Source organism: Sus scrofa, chromosome 15 (genome assembly GCF_000003025.6).
Source record: "Sus scrofa isolate TJ Tabasco breed Duroc chromosome 15, Sscrofa11.1, whole genome shotgun sequence".
In the NCBI taxonomy this organism is placed as follows: domain Eukaryota; kingdom Metazoa; phylum Chordata; class Mammalia; order Artiodactyla; family Suidae; genus Sus; species Sus scrofa.
This window is the reverse complement of record NC_010457.5, coordinates 54,209,003-54,224,158: the sequence shown is the minus strand read 5'-3', so window position 1 is coordinate 54,224,158 and position 15,156 is coordinate 54,209,003. Positions and strand designations below refer to the sequence as shown.

Below are 15,156 nucleotides of genomic sequence, written 5' to 3'. Positions count from 1 at the left end.
AATACTTGCCTAAGGTTATTCAACTGCTAAGTTGGTTTTCAAGTCCAGGATTGATGTCTAGATTCTAAAGCACCATACTATTCCAAGCAGAGGTTTTTTTTTTTTTTTTTTTGGTGGGGGGCCATACCTGCAGCACATGGAAGTTCCCGGGCTGAGGATCAAATACACATCTCTACAGCGACCCAAGCTGCTGCAGTTGGGAGTCTTAACCCACTGTGTCAGAGCAGAAACTCCTCAACCAGTTCTTAAGTTTCTTTCTAGAGTCATTTAAACGTTAACTGACTATATGCATCATTACAGTTAGGCCAAATCTTGACGACCTATTACAATTAGCTTCATGTTTATGTCTTAATTTTAGCATGATACTACTCGCTATATGGTAATATTTAAATGTTTCTAATCACAGATTAAAATGCTATGCATTCTTTAAAACATTTTTTTATTAGTGAAACATCCAGCAAAACTTTGGACTTAAATTCTAGACTTTTTCTTTTCTCCAGGTTAAATATTCAAGAATATAAAAAAAGTATTTAAAATAGATATTATAGATCCATTTCAGAAAATATCATTACCACACATTTTTGGGGGGCCAGGCCTGCAGCATACAGAAGTTCCTGGGCCAGGGATCCCACCCACACCACAGCCAGACCCTTTATACACTCAGTCAACAGGGAACTCCCTACTACACATTTTAAAAGTCAGTGTATAAACAAAAGAAAATCTTAGGCTTTATTGATTTATTATTTTACCCATGTTTTACTCAAGTGCTTTAATGATGTTTCATTGCCCAAGAGACCCAAATAAATACAAGGAAAGAATATAAAGAGACAATTGAAGGTAATATAGCCATGCAGTATCAAGGTAAAAAGGATGAGAGACTGATGCATACAAATGAAATGCCAGTAAGTAGAAGTTTTGGGCAATTTGATAGTGATGGTGAGCGGGCGGTCATGTAAGAATATCAATAACAGTATGAAATATTTAGTAATACTTATATGCACATTTAGAAGTTAATGATCAGTGGCATTTGTAGTCTACTATAATTACAGTGAGTTAAAATACAACTTTTAAGTCAGTACAGCAATAAAAATCTGAAGCAAACTTTCATTTAAAAATTTTTTTTTGTCTTTTTAGGGGCACACCCATGGCATATGGAGGTTCCAAGGCTAGGGGTCGAATCAGAGCTACAGCTGATGGCCCACGCCACATCCACAGCAACTCAGGATCTGAGTGGCATCTGCGACCTAAACCATAGCTCACAGCAATGCCAGGTCTTTAACCCACTGAATGAGGCCAGGGATCGAACCTGCATCCTCAAGGATACTAGTCAGATTCGTTTCCGCTGAGCCATGACAGGAGTTATCAAAATTTTTATTTAAAAAAAATTTTTTTTGTCTTTCTGTCTTTTCTAGGGCCACACCCTTGGCAGGTAGAGGTTTCTAGGCTGGGGTCTAAACGGAGCTGTAGCCACTGGCCTATGCCACAGCCATGCTAAATCCGAGCCACATTTGTGACTTATACCACAGCTCATGGCAATGCCGGATCCTTAACCCACTGAGTGAGGCCAGGGATTGAACCCACAATCTCATGGTTCCTAGTCAGATTTGTTAACTACCAAGCCATGACAGGAACTCCCAAAACTTTTAAATTAGTATGACTGGTATGTTAAAAAACAAATATGAGGATATATATAAAAGTTACCAATTTTGGGGAGTTCCCGTCGTGGCGCAGTGGTTAACGAATCCAACTAGGAACCATGAGGTTGCGGGTTCGGTCCCTGCCCTTGCTCAGTAGGTTAACGATCCGGCATTGCCGTGAGCTGTGGTGTAGGTTGCAGATGTGGCCCTGGCGTAGGCCGGTGGCTACAGCTCCGATTCAACCCCTAGCCTGGGAACCTCCATATGCCACGGGAGCGGCCCAAGAAATAGCAAAAAGACCAAAAAAAAAAAAAAAAGTTACCAATTTTCATTTAGTTTGATCATAAAAGTTGCTCGAGGAAGGATATTAACATAAAAGACACTTGCACAGAGCCATTCCAGACTTTCTGGAATGGCAAAATGGTGGCAAACAAAACCACTGGAATAGGAAAAAACTGGAATGGGGACATTGAAATCACAGAGAAACATCAACCACAAGTTTAAACAAAGCAAGTACTGATTTAGTAAGCCTTTCCACAAAATCATGGGAGATAATCCATTAAGACAAAAATTAAAACTATCTTAGTGACTTTTTTTCTCTAATAGAACCTATCTAGTAAAGAAACTTTGACTTGAATCTGCAGAGAATGTATGCATTTGATGTATGGGTATGGCTGAGACATTTAACTAAAGTTTCTATTAAATTTAAGAATTCTGTATTCATCGACATATTTCAGATTTCCTTCTTCAGAACTAACTAGCAAGAAAAAGATGGCTTATAAAAGAGTCAGAGGAAAAAAGCCTCAGTTTCACCTCATTTTAACCTGTTTCAGGAGATGCTAAGAATGTGTTAAGAATTCAAGTGACAAGGAATCAAGTCTAGAAAACTGTGTTGTACAAAAAAAATACAGAGAAATGTCAACTTTCCCATTCTTTAGGATTTTGATGTACTAGAACAGAAAATAGAAAAAGAAATACCAACTTTAGAAGATAAATAAGGCATGTTTGGGTATAAAACTTTTTTGGAAAATTAAGTAAGTTTTAATTCATCAAATTAACACTTATGAAGTAAAGCACAAGGTGTCAGGTGGTTAGCCAAGGTTCAACAATAGACCACAAGAGGAAATGAGGAGTTCCCAGAGTCGCTCAGTGGGTTAAGGACCAGATGGTTGTCTCTGTGTGGAAGTGGGTTTGACCTCTGGCCTGGCTCAGTGTGTTAAGGATCTGGCATTGCTGTGGTGTAGGTTGCAGATGCAGCTTGGATCCAGCATTACTGCGGCTGTGGCACAGGCCTCAGCTGCATCTCCAATTCGACCTCAGCCCTGGACCATATGCCATGGGTATAACCATAAAAAGAAAAAAAAAAAAAAAAAACTGAAATAAAGAAATTCATTATTCACAGGTCCTGAAGGAAGTATTTGATACACCTCATGAGACCACATGGGGAGGTCAAGGCAGAGTGCAGGGGCAGGACCTAAGGCACATACCTTTATTAGGGTCTCTGTGTGAAATGCTTTAGGCTTAGGCTGGATTGATGAACTCAAACCAAAAGAGCAGGGTTTTGGTAAGTCACACAGGCATAGAAGGGGATGGCTGTGGGAGGGAGGGGGGACAGCTGACTCTCAGGATAGTTGTGCTTGTGATTCTAAGGTGATTCTAAGGGCTACTACCTAGGGCATGAATGTGCATGAGGGGATTAGTTTCAGTTTAAGGTCACTACCAGGTGCTTGGCCAAACAAAATGAATACTGAGGCAGCAAAACCATGGAGTGGCTTAGCTAAACTCCTGACAAAGCTTATGTTTCAGCAGAGAAATGAAGTCATCAGTGTGGCAAGATTTGGGTAAAGAATTTACTCCACTCAATTAAGTTCAACTATTATTATATATTATATGCAATTATTTAAGCAGGTGACTTTTAAATCAGTTTTTAAAGAGGTCTGAAAAAAAAGTCTTATGTTGGAAAAGAAGATCTTAACACAGACACATCTGAGAAAAAATACTATTCAGTAAGTTTCTTATCCAGGTACATACACTTTCCAATTACAGATCACTGGCTATGGAAGCACTAGGAACTAATATTCATGTAAATGAAATTACCTATATTCTGGGTCTTAGTGAACCAAGGGCAATGGTTCTCAAATTACAATCCCTAGACCAGCAGCATCAGAATCACCTGCAAACTTGTTGGCAAAGAAACCCTTCTGGCTGATCCCAGACCTACTGAATCAGAAACTCTTAGAGTTGGGCTCAGCAATCATGACTGGGCAAGTTCTCCAGGTGATTCTGATGTAAGCTAAGTTTGAGATCTACTGGTACACAATGCTGAGGAAAGTGATCATAGGAACCATTTCTTTTTTTCTCTTCTTTTTTATTTTCAGTATTAGCAATCTCTTTCAACCAGTGTCACTAATTAGGAGAAAGAAATGTTCTTAACCGGGAACCTCACTTTCCAACTTCTACAGAGAGTGAATCTAAAATAAGTTTTAAAAGAATGTCCTTTTGCTTTCTGGGGAGGGAAGGGAGGCAGTTACTTAATTCGTGTAACAAGTATTTATCAAGCAGCTACCTTGTTCCAGGCATTCAACAAGAAGGAAAGACAAGGAAGCAGAAAAGAAAATCACCAACAACTTTATCTTGGATACCATTCTATGTAACACTAATAACACAGATTGCCTATTTCTGGAGTACACATAGGCAGTAACACGCATACGAGTAACATGTATTTACACTGAAGCAATCGACTAGCAAAGCAAAAAACCATGGTAATCTAGTGCTAGTGTCAGTGATTCTCAAACTTTTAAGATATATCAGAGTCACCCAGAGGGCTTATTAAAACACAGATTCCTGGGTTCCTGGGTTCCATCTCCAGAGTTTCCAATTCAGTCTGAGTTTCCAATTAATGTCTGAGCTAAGACCCAAGAATTTTTCTTTCTTTCTTTTTTTAAGGGCCGCATCAGCAGCATATGGAGGTTCCCAGGCTAGGCGTTGAAATGGAGCTACAGCTGCCAGCCTACACCACAGCCACAGCAATGCCAGATTCAAGCCGCATCTGTAACCTATACCACAGCTCACGGCAACACTGGATCGATCCTTAACCCACTGAGCGAGGCCAGGAACCAAACCCTCAACCTCATAGTCCCTAGTCGCATTCGTTTCTGCTGCGCCACAATAGGAACTCCAATAATTTTTATTTCTAATAAACTCCCAGGTAATGCTGATGGTCTAGGACCACATTTTGCAAACCACCAATGTAGATGATCAGGCACAATTTGGGCATTTCACAAAGGAAAAGTCTAAGATTAATAGCACATTTCTCAAGACTTATTCATTTATATTTATTGCTTGGGTTTAGTCTACTGCCCTTGGGGCAAAGAGAATAGACAAGAGAGAGATTACTTTTTAAACTATTTGGTTTAACAAACTTTATCACAGTAACTCATGGCCAGTTGTCTGTCAGATCAGTGAATTTCCAATATGAATGACTGCCTAAGCTAGAAGCAAAAACCAGTTCTCAAACATTTACGTTATTCTGTGGTGACTCAGAAATCCGAATTTTGTTTTGATATCCTGTACTACATGGATGGACTTCTCAAAAGTTTGGGGCAGTCTTTCCCTCCAGGCCTAAGGAACATTCTATATCTACCTAATTATACATGGTCAAATGAGAGCAAAGTTAAAAGTAATTTACATGCTTTAAAGACTATCCCAAAGGCTTAGGCTACAGGAAAGAGTACTTCTAGTCTAGCTGCTTTTCCACAGGAGAATAATTAAAGTTAAGGGGCCCCCAAGGGTTAGGGCTCTCTTGGTTCCTTTCTCTTTAGAGTTTAGAAACTTTGGTAAAAATAGATCAAATTCCACAAAGAGGCCAAGGTCATTCTGGCTATAGACAAGGTAAGAAAACAGATCAACTCTTCACTACTCAATCCTCCAGCCCTAGTCCTTCCTTCAACCTTCTCAAATGCACAAGTTCTGACTGCCTCGACCTAAACAGAACCACTCAATCATATAATCAATTAGCAAAGTACAACTTGGAACCTATTCCATAACAAGAAAGACAACTTGGATTACCTATCCTTCTCCTCCATGTCAACCTTGTTTTGTAATATTTGTAGGTGAACAGAAATGAGAATAACTGTTACTATTAGTGAGCTCAAGTATTAAATATAACGCCTCTAAGTTATTGAAACACACTGTACTGAAAACAGAGTGAAAAGCAAATGACAACAGCAAGAAAGCCGCCATTCTGCCTGATTAAAGTCACTTCTGGTGCTCCCTACACAGATATAAACAGAGAGATGATTGCTTGGCCAAAGTCCTGGAAATTAGATGTGCTGCTGGAGGGGTGTAAAATATGGAAGTTAATTGTGCTATGAGGCTGTGAAAGATGAAGAATAGATCAGTCAATCAATGTAACCTCAAGCTGAGTGCGTTCTCTGCTCAGCAGATGGAAATTACATTTAAAAGGAGTTAGGGAATTGTTGTAAAAGCACAGGGATAAAATTAGTACCTAATCTATTATAGCTATGAGACTTTTTAAAAGACATTAGGGAAATACAAAGGAATAATCAGATGATTATAGATAATGACATACAATTTTCAAGGGGGTTAAAAACATAAAACTCTTAGAAGAGAAAGAATAATAAGAACATATTTAATCCTTGCAGAAAGTTTATGTTACTTTCTCTAACAACAAATTTCTAAAATTGGTCAGATCTAAAAATCTACCCAATTCCTTTTTATTTATGTACGAAAAATAACTATACAGGTAATACATGAGACATCACTTGATACATTTCTAACTAGGACTGAACCAAAGCTGAATCTACTTTTCTTCCTGCACTGCATTGCTTTCTAGTTAAAAACCAAGGTATTCCTCAGACTGCCCTCCAAGATCAATGAACTGTGTGCTGAATCTCAAGATGTTCTTCTTGTTTAAGAATATTGAGCTATCTTTCTGTATTGGTCCAAAGAATTCAAAAGTAGTTTCATTTTCTACATATCTCGGTATGGAAAATACAGCTATAAATCATTACTTACCTATTATGGTCTGCTGAACCATGGTCTGATTGAGGCCAGAAAAGGTAAAAAAATTTTTTAATGTAATATTGAACCATTCCTATTTGTATCAGAGTCATGCTCCCCAAAAGCTAATACACAATTATGATTCCTAAATAAATGTATCAAATTATACATTCTTCTCATAAAAGAGGCAGAATATTCATTTTAAAAGTAATCTTTCAGAGTTTCCTGGTGGCCTAGCAGGTTAAGGATCCAGCATTGTCATTGCTTTGGCATGGGTTTGATCCCTGGTCCTGGAACTTCTGCATGCCATGGGCATGGCCAAAAAAAAGGTAATCTTTTTCCCCCATATTTAATTTTAAATTTGAGAAGGTAACAACTGGCAATTTTCTAATCTTCTTTTATATTAGCAACAAACAAATAATAAGCATCCTCACTAACATGAGAATAGATCTTAACACACAAAGAACAAACTAGTAGTTGCAAGTGGGGGGGGGAGATGCATTATGGGGGGGGGACTAAGAGGTACAAACTATTAAGTATAAAATAAGTTAAAAGGATATACTGTACAACACAGGGAATATTCCCAGTATTTTATAATAACTATAACTGAAGCATAACCTTTAAAAGTCATGAATCACTATACTGTATACCTGTAACATATAACATTGAACATCAACTATACTTTAATTTAAAAAGTTTTAATATAATTTGTCTATTTATAACATCTTGTTCATTTTAAGATTCTACCTGACTTGTAACAAACAGGCTTCTCAAAATTCTATAGAAGCAGTTTCATCACGCAAAGTCTAAAATACTAAAATACACCTGGTGGATGTAACACCAAGTAGATAGGCTGGAGACTTAAAGGACTTCGAAGAAACCTATGAGCAATCCTTGACTATTTCTGGGTTCTCAGATAAAAAGGAACTGGAATATGGGTCATAACACCCCAGGCCAAGAAATGAACTTGGATCAATTTCTTGCCTTTTGTTATGTTATTCTTTTGTGAGACAAAAAATTTCAGTCCCACTTTAGAATAGTTCATAAATATCAACGTGACCAAAACAGAATAATGTGCCATTAGCTTTTTTCTCAGACTCAGCAAATTTGTAGCAAATGATTTTTCTTTAAAAATTAGCGTAAGTAGTTCTTGTTTTTAAAAGAGAATTATTTAACTTATGCCATAGATCAGAAATAATTTTTTTTTTTTTTTTTGTCTTTTGTGTTTTGTTGTTGTTGATATTTCTTGGGCCGCTCCCGCGGCATATGGAGGTTCCCAGGCTAGGGGTTGAATCGGAGCTGTAGCCACCGGCCTACGCCAGAGCCACAGCAACTCGGGATCCGAGCCGCGTCTGCAATCTACACCACAGCTCACGGCAATGCCGGATTGTTAACCCACTGAGCAAGGGCAGGGACCGAACCCGCAACCTCATGGTTCCTAGTCGGATTCGTTAACCACTGCGCCACGACGGGAACTCCAAAGAAATAAATATTTTTAGTTGTAATTTGGTAAAGCTAGATCACTCGGTTCCAAATCCTGTTCTGCCTCTTACTGACTGGGCAACTTACCCAATTTCTCCATGCCTTGGTTTCTTTATATATAAAAATATAAATTAATATATATTTACTCAGCAAGTTAATTCAGTAAATTGACACTCTTCTGCTGTACTGGTTAACCGAATTAATATACACAGCAAGAAAAATGGCTGATTTATAGTAAAGCACTATATAAGTGTTGGCTATTTTGGTGCATTTTTGTGTTTTCTTTTTAGGGTTGTACCTGTGGCATACGGAAGTTCCTGGGTCAGGAGTCAACTGCTACAGCGGATCTGAGCTACATCTGTGACCTGTTGCAGCTTACGGCAATGCCGAATCCTTAACCCACTGAGCCAGGCCAGGGATCGAACCTGCACCCTCACGGAGATAACACTGGGTCCTTAACCTGCTGAACCACAACAGGAACTTCTGGTGCATGTTTAATCACATAAGGAGATGTAATTTATCCTTACAGTTTAATATTAATCACAATATTCCTCCATCCTTTTTCAACTAGTTATACTATTTATTGACCTGTAAAAGCTTATTCTCTTTTTAGCCTTAAGAGAAAACAAGCATTTGTAAAGTGCTTGACTTTGTATGGACTAAACACCTCAGATGGGTAGGCACACAATACATTTGGAGAAACTAAAATACTAGGTTTAACTGATTGGAAAGGGCCTGAAAGACACCTGTAAACATACAAACTGGGTCTTCTAGAGAGAGAGAGAGAGATGAATTTTGTGGAACTTTTAAAACCTTTTCTTTTGCTGTTCATTGAAGTTGCTTCCTAATCCTTGGCTAAAACTTATGTCACACAAACGAACCTCGCAGAACGTATAGTTTGTATAAACCTTAAGTAAGATTATCATTCCAAGCTCAAAGGACTCATAGACTTCCCTGACCACCACAAGACGTAACTCTACTAACAAAGAATCTGAATTTATAAAAGTGTTGTCCCTTTTGGATTTGTCCTATTATATTAATGGCACAAAATCATAGTAATGTTTTTAATGTTTTCATCTATTAATATTAGGAAATATTTGTTCATATCTCCATTTACAAATAATTCGATTTTTACTCAGTTTCTGCTAATATCTGGCATTTAATGCTCCCGCATTAAAGATCTCTCTAAACAAGACTTTACTTGTAAGCCACAGGATACATAACACTGCCTTGTCAAAAATTACAGGTCATTACAAGGTGCAAAAATGTGGATTAATGGAAAAAGCAAAAGACTGGCAGTTAAAAACATAGACTTGAGGTCCTAGCTCTGCTATTAACTAGCTATTTCAGTTTATAAAACTGAAAATGTGTTCCTCTGAAAACAACCTCTCTCAAGTTTACTGCTAAATTTATTTTGGGGGGAGGGAGCCTTATACCCTCTGGAAGAGTCTGATAAAGTCATATAACTTTTTAATCAACAAAAATAACACAGCCCACTCTTTTTTTTCCAAAGAATTAGGGGCTTCAAGTAATCACTGAAGTCCATGTATCCCAAGTTGAGAACATCTAAATGAGAGAATTACAATGGTTTCTGATGATTTCATAGAAAATATGTCATTCTTATCCCCTCCCTCCACTTTGCAGTCTTGTTCAACCTGTAAAAATACCAGCGCCAACAAGCTTATGCTTATAAAAGTGTAAAGGAAATGTCATTTTATCTTCATTGACAAAAAGAAAGTACTCCCCCCAGCACCCCTTCAGGTCTGCTCATGTAGCATAGGTGGTGTTGATTTGAATCCTGATAAGGCAGACATTCAAATCAGTTATGTTCTCTATTGCATTACTGTCCTCAAATCCTCAAGCTGACTTACAGTAAACCTCTCAGAGAAACTTATGACTTCAATGACAGAGTACTGAATATGTCTCTAAATACTGATTTCACTCTTCTGGTCCCCTTGGGTCTCAAACGTCAAAAATCAAAATATTTTTTGTATATTTAAGGTCTAATAAGCACTACCAAAGCTATGTGAAAACAAAAGTTAGGTTCTAATAAGGATTTAATTGTTCACATAAATTTACAGCCACACTGCTAAAAGCAGGAGCTGCAGCTTTTGCCAGTCTCAGCTGTTGTAATTAAAGACAGATGCTCAGGAGCTGCTATCATTAGTTTTGGAGAGCAGTAATTACAAAGGCTTTACATTATGTGAATTACACTCTCCAAGAACACAGAGTTGTTACTAGTCTTCAGGGATTATCTTAATAGGCAAAGTTGCTTATTAAAGCAATCATCAAATTTACTCTATACATAAGTTTAAATTTTTCTAAACTTTGTTTAGAAGTTTCTAGTTTGCTCTACTTCACCTTGTAAAAGACAGATATTTTTTAAAAATTAAGTTCTGACAACCAAACCCTACTACTAGACTAACTTTATAAAACAAAGTATTACGAAGTAAAAACCAACCATCCTAGAATATCACTTATAAATGTATTAAAACAATGAATAATACACTGGTGCTCTAGAAATACTTGTTGAACAAAAAAAAGACAGTTTTTGATAAATAAGGATAACGTAACAAAATACGAATAGAAAAAAAGTAGTATTTCAAAGAAAACCAACTCCAAGTGTGAAACACAATCATGATTTGTAAAGTTGATCAGATTCCATCACATCTAACAGAACACCATCAGGCACTTCAAATGCCCTAAAGCATCCTTCATGAAAGCAGAGATATTTTTAAATAAACAAGAAAGGAAACAGGAACACATCAAAAGCAAACCAAAGTAATACATTTACCAAAAATCGTAATTGACAGTTTTTCTAAAATTAATCCCTGGTATTGTGAAAACAGTTATTGTTTTCCCTAATTTAAAAGTTTTGCAATCCAAGCATAATGTCATCCTTCAGTATAATAAAACATAGCTTTATGATTTAAGTGCCCAGTATACTAATCAGTGTACAGAGAGAAAAAGTGATCCTCAAGTCACCTGCAATTGAGTAAAAGCACAATAATGATTTATTATTAATGCAAGTACTATAATTATATTTTACTGGTTATATAAAACAATTTTTATATAAGTGACATGTATTGAGATATAATTTTTATATAATAGATTCAGGTGTACAACATAATGATTTCATATGTATATACTGTGAAATGGTGAAAACATTCAATGTATTAAACTATAAAAATAAAATGAGGCTGAAAAATATACTAAAACTGAAATTATCACTAGCCATTAGAGTTAAAATTCCAGAAAATGTAAATAAAATTATGCTATTTTTCCTATTGTTCGACAACTGACATTTACAGATATTCCTATATTTTTCCCTCAACATATCAATTCAATACATTTTTATTTTATTTTACTAATTTATTTATTTGCCTTTTGTCTTTTTAGAACCACACCTTCGGCATATGGAGGTTCCCAGGCTAGGGGTCTAATCGCAGCTGTTGCTGCCGGCTTACGCCAGAGCCACAGCAACGCCAGATCCCAGCGCGTCTGCGACCTACACGAGAGCTTAAGGCAACACCGGATCCTTAACCCACTGAGCAAGACAAGGGATTGAACCCGCAACCTCACAATTCCTACTCGGATTCGTTTTCGCTGCGCCACGATGGGAACTCCTTCAATATATTTTTGAGAAGAAAATGCGCAAGGGTATTCAAGACACTAAGGCAAGTCTGTCCAAATTTTGATATTTTTATGATTGGGTAAGGTTCAGATTTTTAAGTATCTGGGCAATAAGGTAGAGTTTTCTTTTGTTTTAATTAGAACCTTTAAGAAAGTAAGCAGAGTATTGAATATGTCTCTAAATACGATTTCACTCCTCCAGTCCCCTTGGGTCTCAGATGTTAAAATGTTCCCTCCTTTCCAATCAGCAGTATCTTCTGAATGAAAAGAAATTTTTTTTTTTCCGTCTGCACCCGCGACATTATGGAGGTTCCCAAGCTAGGGGTCCAACTGGAGCAGTAGCCACCGGCCTACCGCCACAGCCACGCCAGTTCTGAGCCCAAGACCTACACCACAGCTCAAGGCATCATCCTTAACCCACTGAGCGAGGCCAGGGATTGAACCTGCGTCTTTATGAACACTAGTCAGATTCGTTTCCCCTGAGCCACGATGGAAGCGCCCTGAAACCTTTTTAGAATACCTAATAAATAAAATTAGCCATTTTCTAAATGTAAACTCAATGACACTTTCTTAGAGCCTCTACTACTTCTGTTCCCTCTACACACACAATACACTGTCAAAACGGAATTGAAACCCTTAAATTAGCGAATTATCACTTTGCGTCTCTTGGATTTTATACCTTGAAATAGTTGGACCCCTATTTATCTGTCACCCCTCCCAAGGCAAATAATGCACTTAGGGTGTTGGGATGCTTCACACTGCACTTGGAAGCCATAGTTTTTAAAACTTCAGGGGAACTGTGATATCTTTTAAAGCTTTGCAGTTACCAATAAATAACCTCAGCCTTTACATTTTCTATAACATCATTATTAAATAGTTTTTTTTTCCACACGGCCACCACAGCGGCCAGGTACCCCAAACTGAGCATTCTAAATAAATGTAGTAAATTCAACCACAATATGCAAAGTATAGAAACTGCCTTATAAGATCTGAGTAGGCGTGGGCTTAGGAAGTGGCGCATATTAAACTACCTGACAGCCAGGACACTTTCTGCACCCACACCACCGTGGGACCCGAAAAGTTTCACGATGTGCGAAGAGTTGAATCTGGAAGCACCAAGGCGAAGCAGTCTCGCAAACCCTCCATTCAGCCCTTACAACTGCCAAAGCACCCGGGACACGCGGCGGCCGCATTCCCAGGCGCGTTAGGTCCGCCCGCCCGCCCGCCGGGGGATGCTAACCCCTCATCGGAGCCCGAACACCCCCTACGCCCCACTCCCGAGCCGCCCTGCCTACTCGAGCGCTCCCATGTCCACCCGCTCCTGCAGCGAGACAGCGGTCGGCCAGGGCCGGCGGGCATCATCCAAGCGCGGGTTCTGCTTGGTGGCGATGCGCCGCGCGGACGCCCCGGGGGGCGGAGGGCTTAGCGCCTCATGGCGCCGCGAAATCAGCCGTCACTCGGTCGGTGTGGCCAGGATCTGCGCTTCGAAGCGGCGGGTCACTAGTGAGCCCAAACCGCTGCCCCGGGTGGGCGGTACCCGTGGAAGCCACGCCCCTCATGAGCGGCCCAGGCCCCGCCCCCAGACAGCCGCCCCTCAGCAGCCCCCGCCCGGAAGGAACGCGAATGGAACACTGGACACCCGAGGCTCCCTACCGCGGAAGCGACGGTTCCGTGCGCTCCCTTCTGCTTTCGGGCGACTGGGAGCTGAGGATCCAGGGGATGAACCGGGGCGAGACGCCCAACCTGTGGTGCTTTCCCTCCCGGTGTCTCAGCGTCCTCAGCTGTTAACGGAGGCTCGCGGTTCCTCAGTGACTCTAGGAGCCGGGCCTGAGGTTGAGCGTGCGTGGGAACAAGCTCATCTGAGGAAAGCTAAAATTTAATTTTCGCCTAAATTCTCACTTTTTCAGAAGTAAAATTTCACTTTCCACGCCCCTCGGAGGCCTTATATTTGAGTCCAAATTAAGAATTCCTGAACTTTATGATAATTAACATTCCCCCTTTAAATTCAACCTGTAACCTCGCTAGCTTCTATATCGACTGGCCACACCCGCCACTTTCCCCACAAACCTTGAGTATTCTTTTTCGCTCGTCCAATATTCAGAACCTAAATTTTCTAGGCGAAACAGAACTTCTTCACCTGCACCTGCAGAAACTTCGGGAACGTCTGCCCAGGAAGGCGGCGCTGCTCAAGCACGTGCGCAAGCGGAGGCGGCTGTGCAGGAAGAAGTCGCAACTGCGCCTGCGCAGTGGGCGGAGCCAGAGGCCCTGCAGGGGGCAACCTGAGGGGCATTGGGGAAGGGTAAGGGGGGGAGTTTGGGGAGGGGGTTTTAAGCGGAAATGAATACCCGGGTTCAGCGTCGCAATATGAAAAGTGTATTCAGCGCATACTCCATTTGCTCATAGTAGGCCTCGAATGACTAAATAAATTGATCTGTTTCTCATTTTCTCCTTTATTGACCTGATTCCTCCAAAATTTTAAACTTAAGAATTAGGGTAGCCAGCAATTGTACTCCTAGGAATTTACACCCAAGAGACAAGTGTAAGAATTTCGTACCAACACTATTCATAGCAGCCATATTAGCCTTTATAGCTATACACTCATCATAGTACTGGAAATAATCCAAATATCCATCAACAGGAATTATAGTATATTCACCTACTGGTTTATTTAACAACAGTGAAAACAGAACTACACTTACACGCAGCAACAACGCAGATCAATTTCACAATGTGGAAGGAACAGAGTCAGGCAAAAAAGAATATATATTGAGAATTTCTATTTATATGCAGTTCGAAAACAAGTAAAACCAAAGATATTTAGGGATGCATGCTTACATAGTTAAAGAATACAGAAAAGCAAAATGTGATTTCTAAGAAAGAGTTACAGGATTACAGGTGATTTTTTACTTTCTTCATTATGCTTTTCTTTAACTTCAGAGTTTCATACAATGAACGTTTGTAATCAGTAGGGGGGAAATAGATGTTTATAATAGTAAATAGGAAGGACAAAGGTAGGAATTTCTCTTGTGGCACAGTGGGTTAGGGATCCAGCATTGCTGCAGCTGTGGCACACATTGCAATTGCAGCTCAGTTTCCATCCCTGGCCTGGAAACTTCCACATGCCAGAAGTGTGGAAAAAAAAAAAAAAAAAAAAAGAGGAAGGAGACAAAGGTAAAATGCCATACTGAAACTGAAAAAAATAATGATCTTGTGAAAAACGTAACTATATCAAATCTACAACTTTAGTTTCTGGTTCCTCTATTCCCATTTTTGTTTCCTTTTTGAAATCTGAAGAATTTCAAGTTCTGAAGAAAAAAATAATCTACCATTTTTATTACCTAAGAATTAATTTTTGTTTTATAGCTTATAATTTTCTTAGGTT

General features: G+C 39.2%; 1 protein-coding gene across 1 annotated transcript in view; it reads right to left on the bottom strand.

Moving 5' to 3' along the window:
• Positions 1-14,020, bottom strand: part of TEX15 (testis expressed 15, meiosis and synapsis associated) — a 67,471-nt gene extending 53,451 nt beyond the window's left edge. The window contains 1 exon segment of the mRNA XM_005671810.3: positions 13,842-14,020. The gene's annotated coding sequence lies outside the window, so the exon portion shown is untranslated.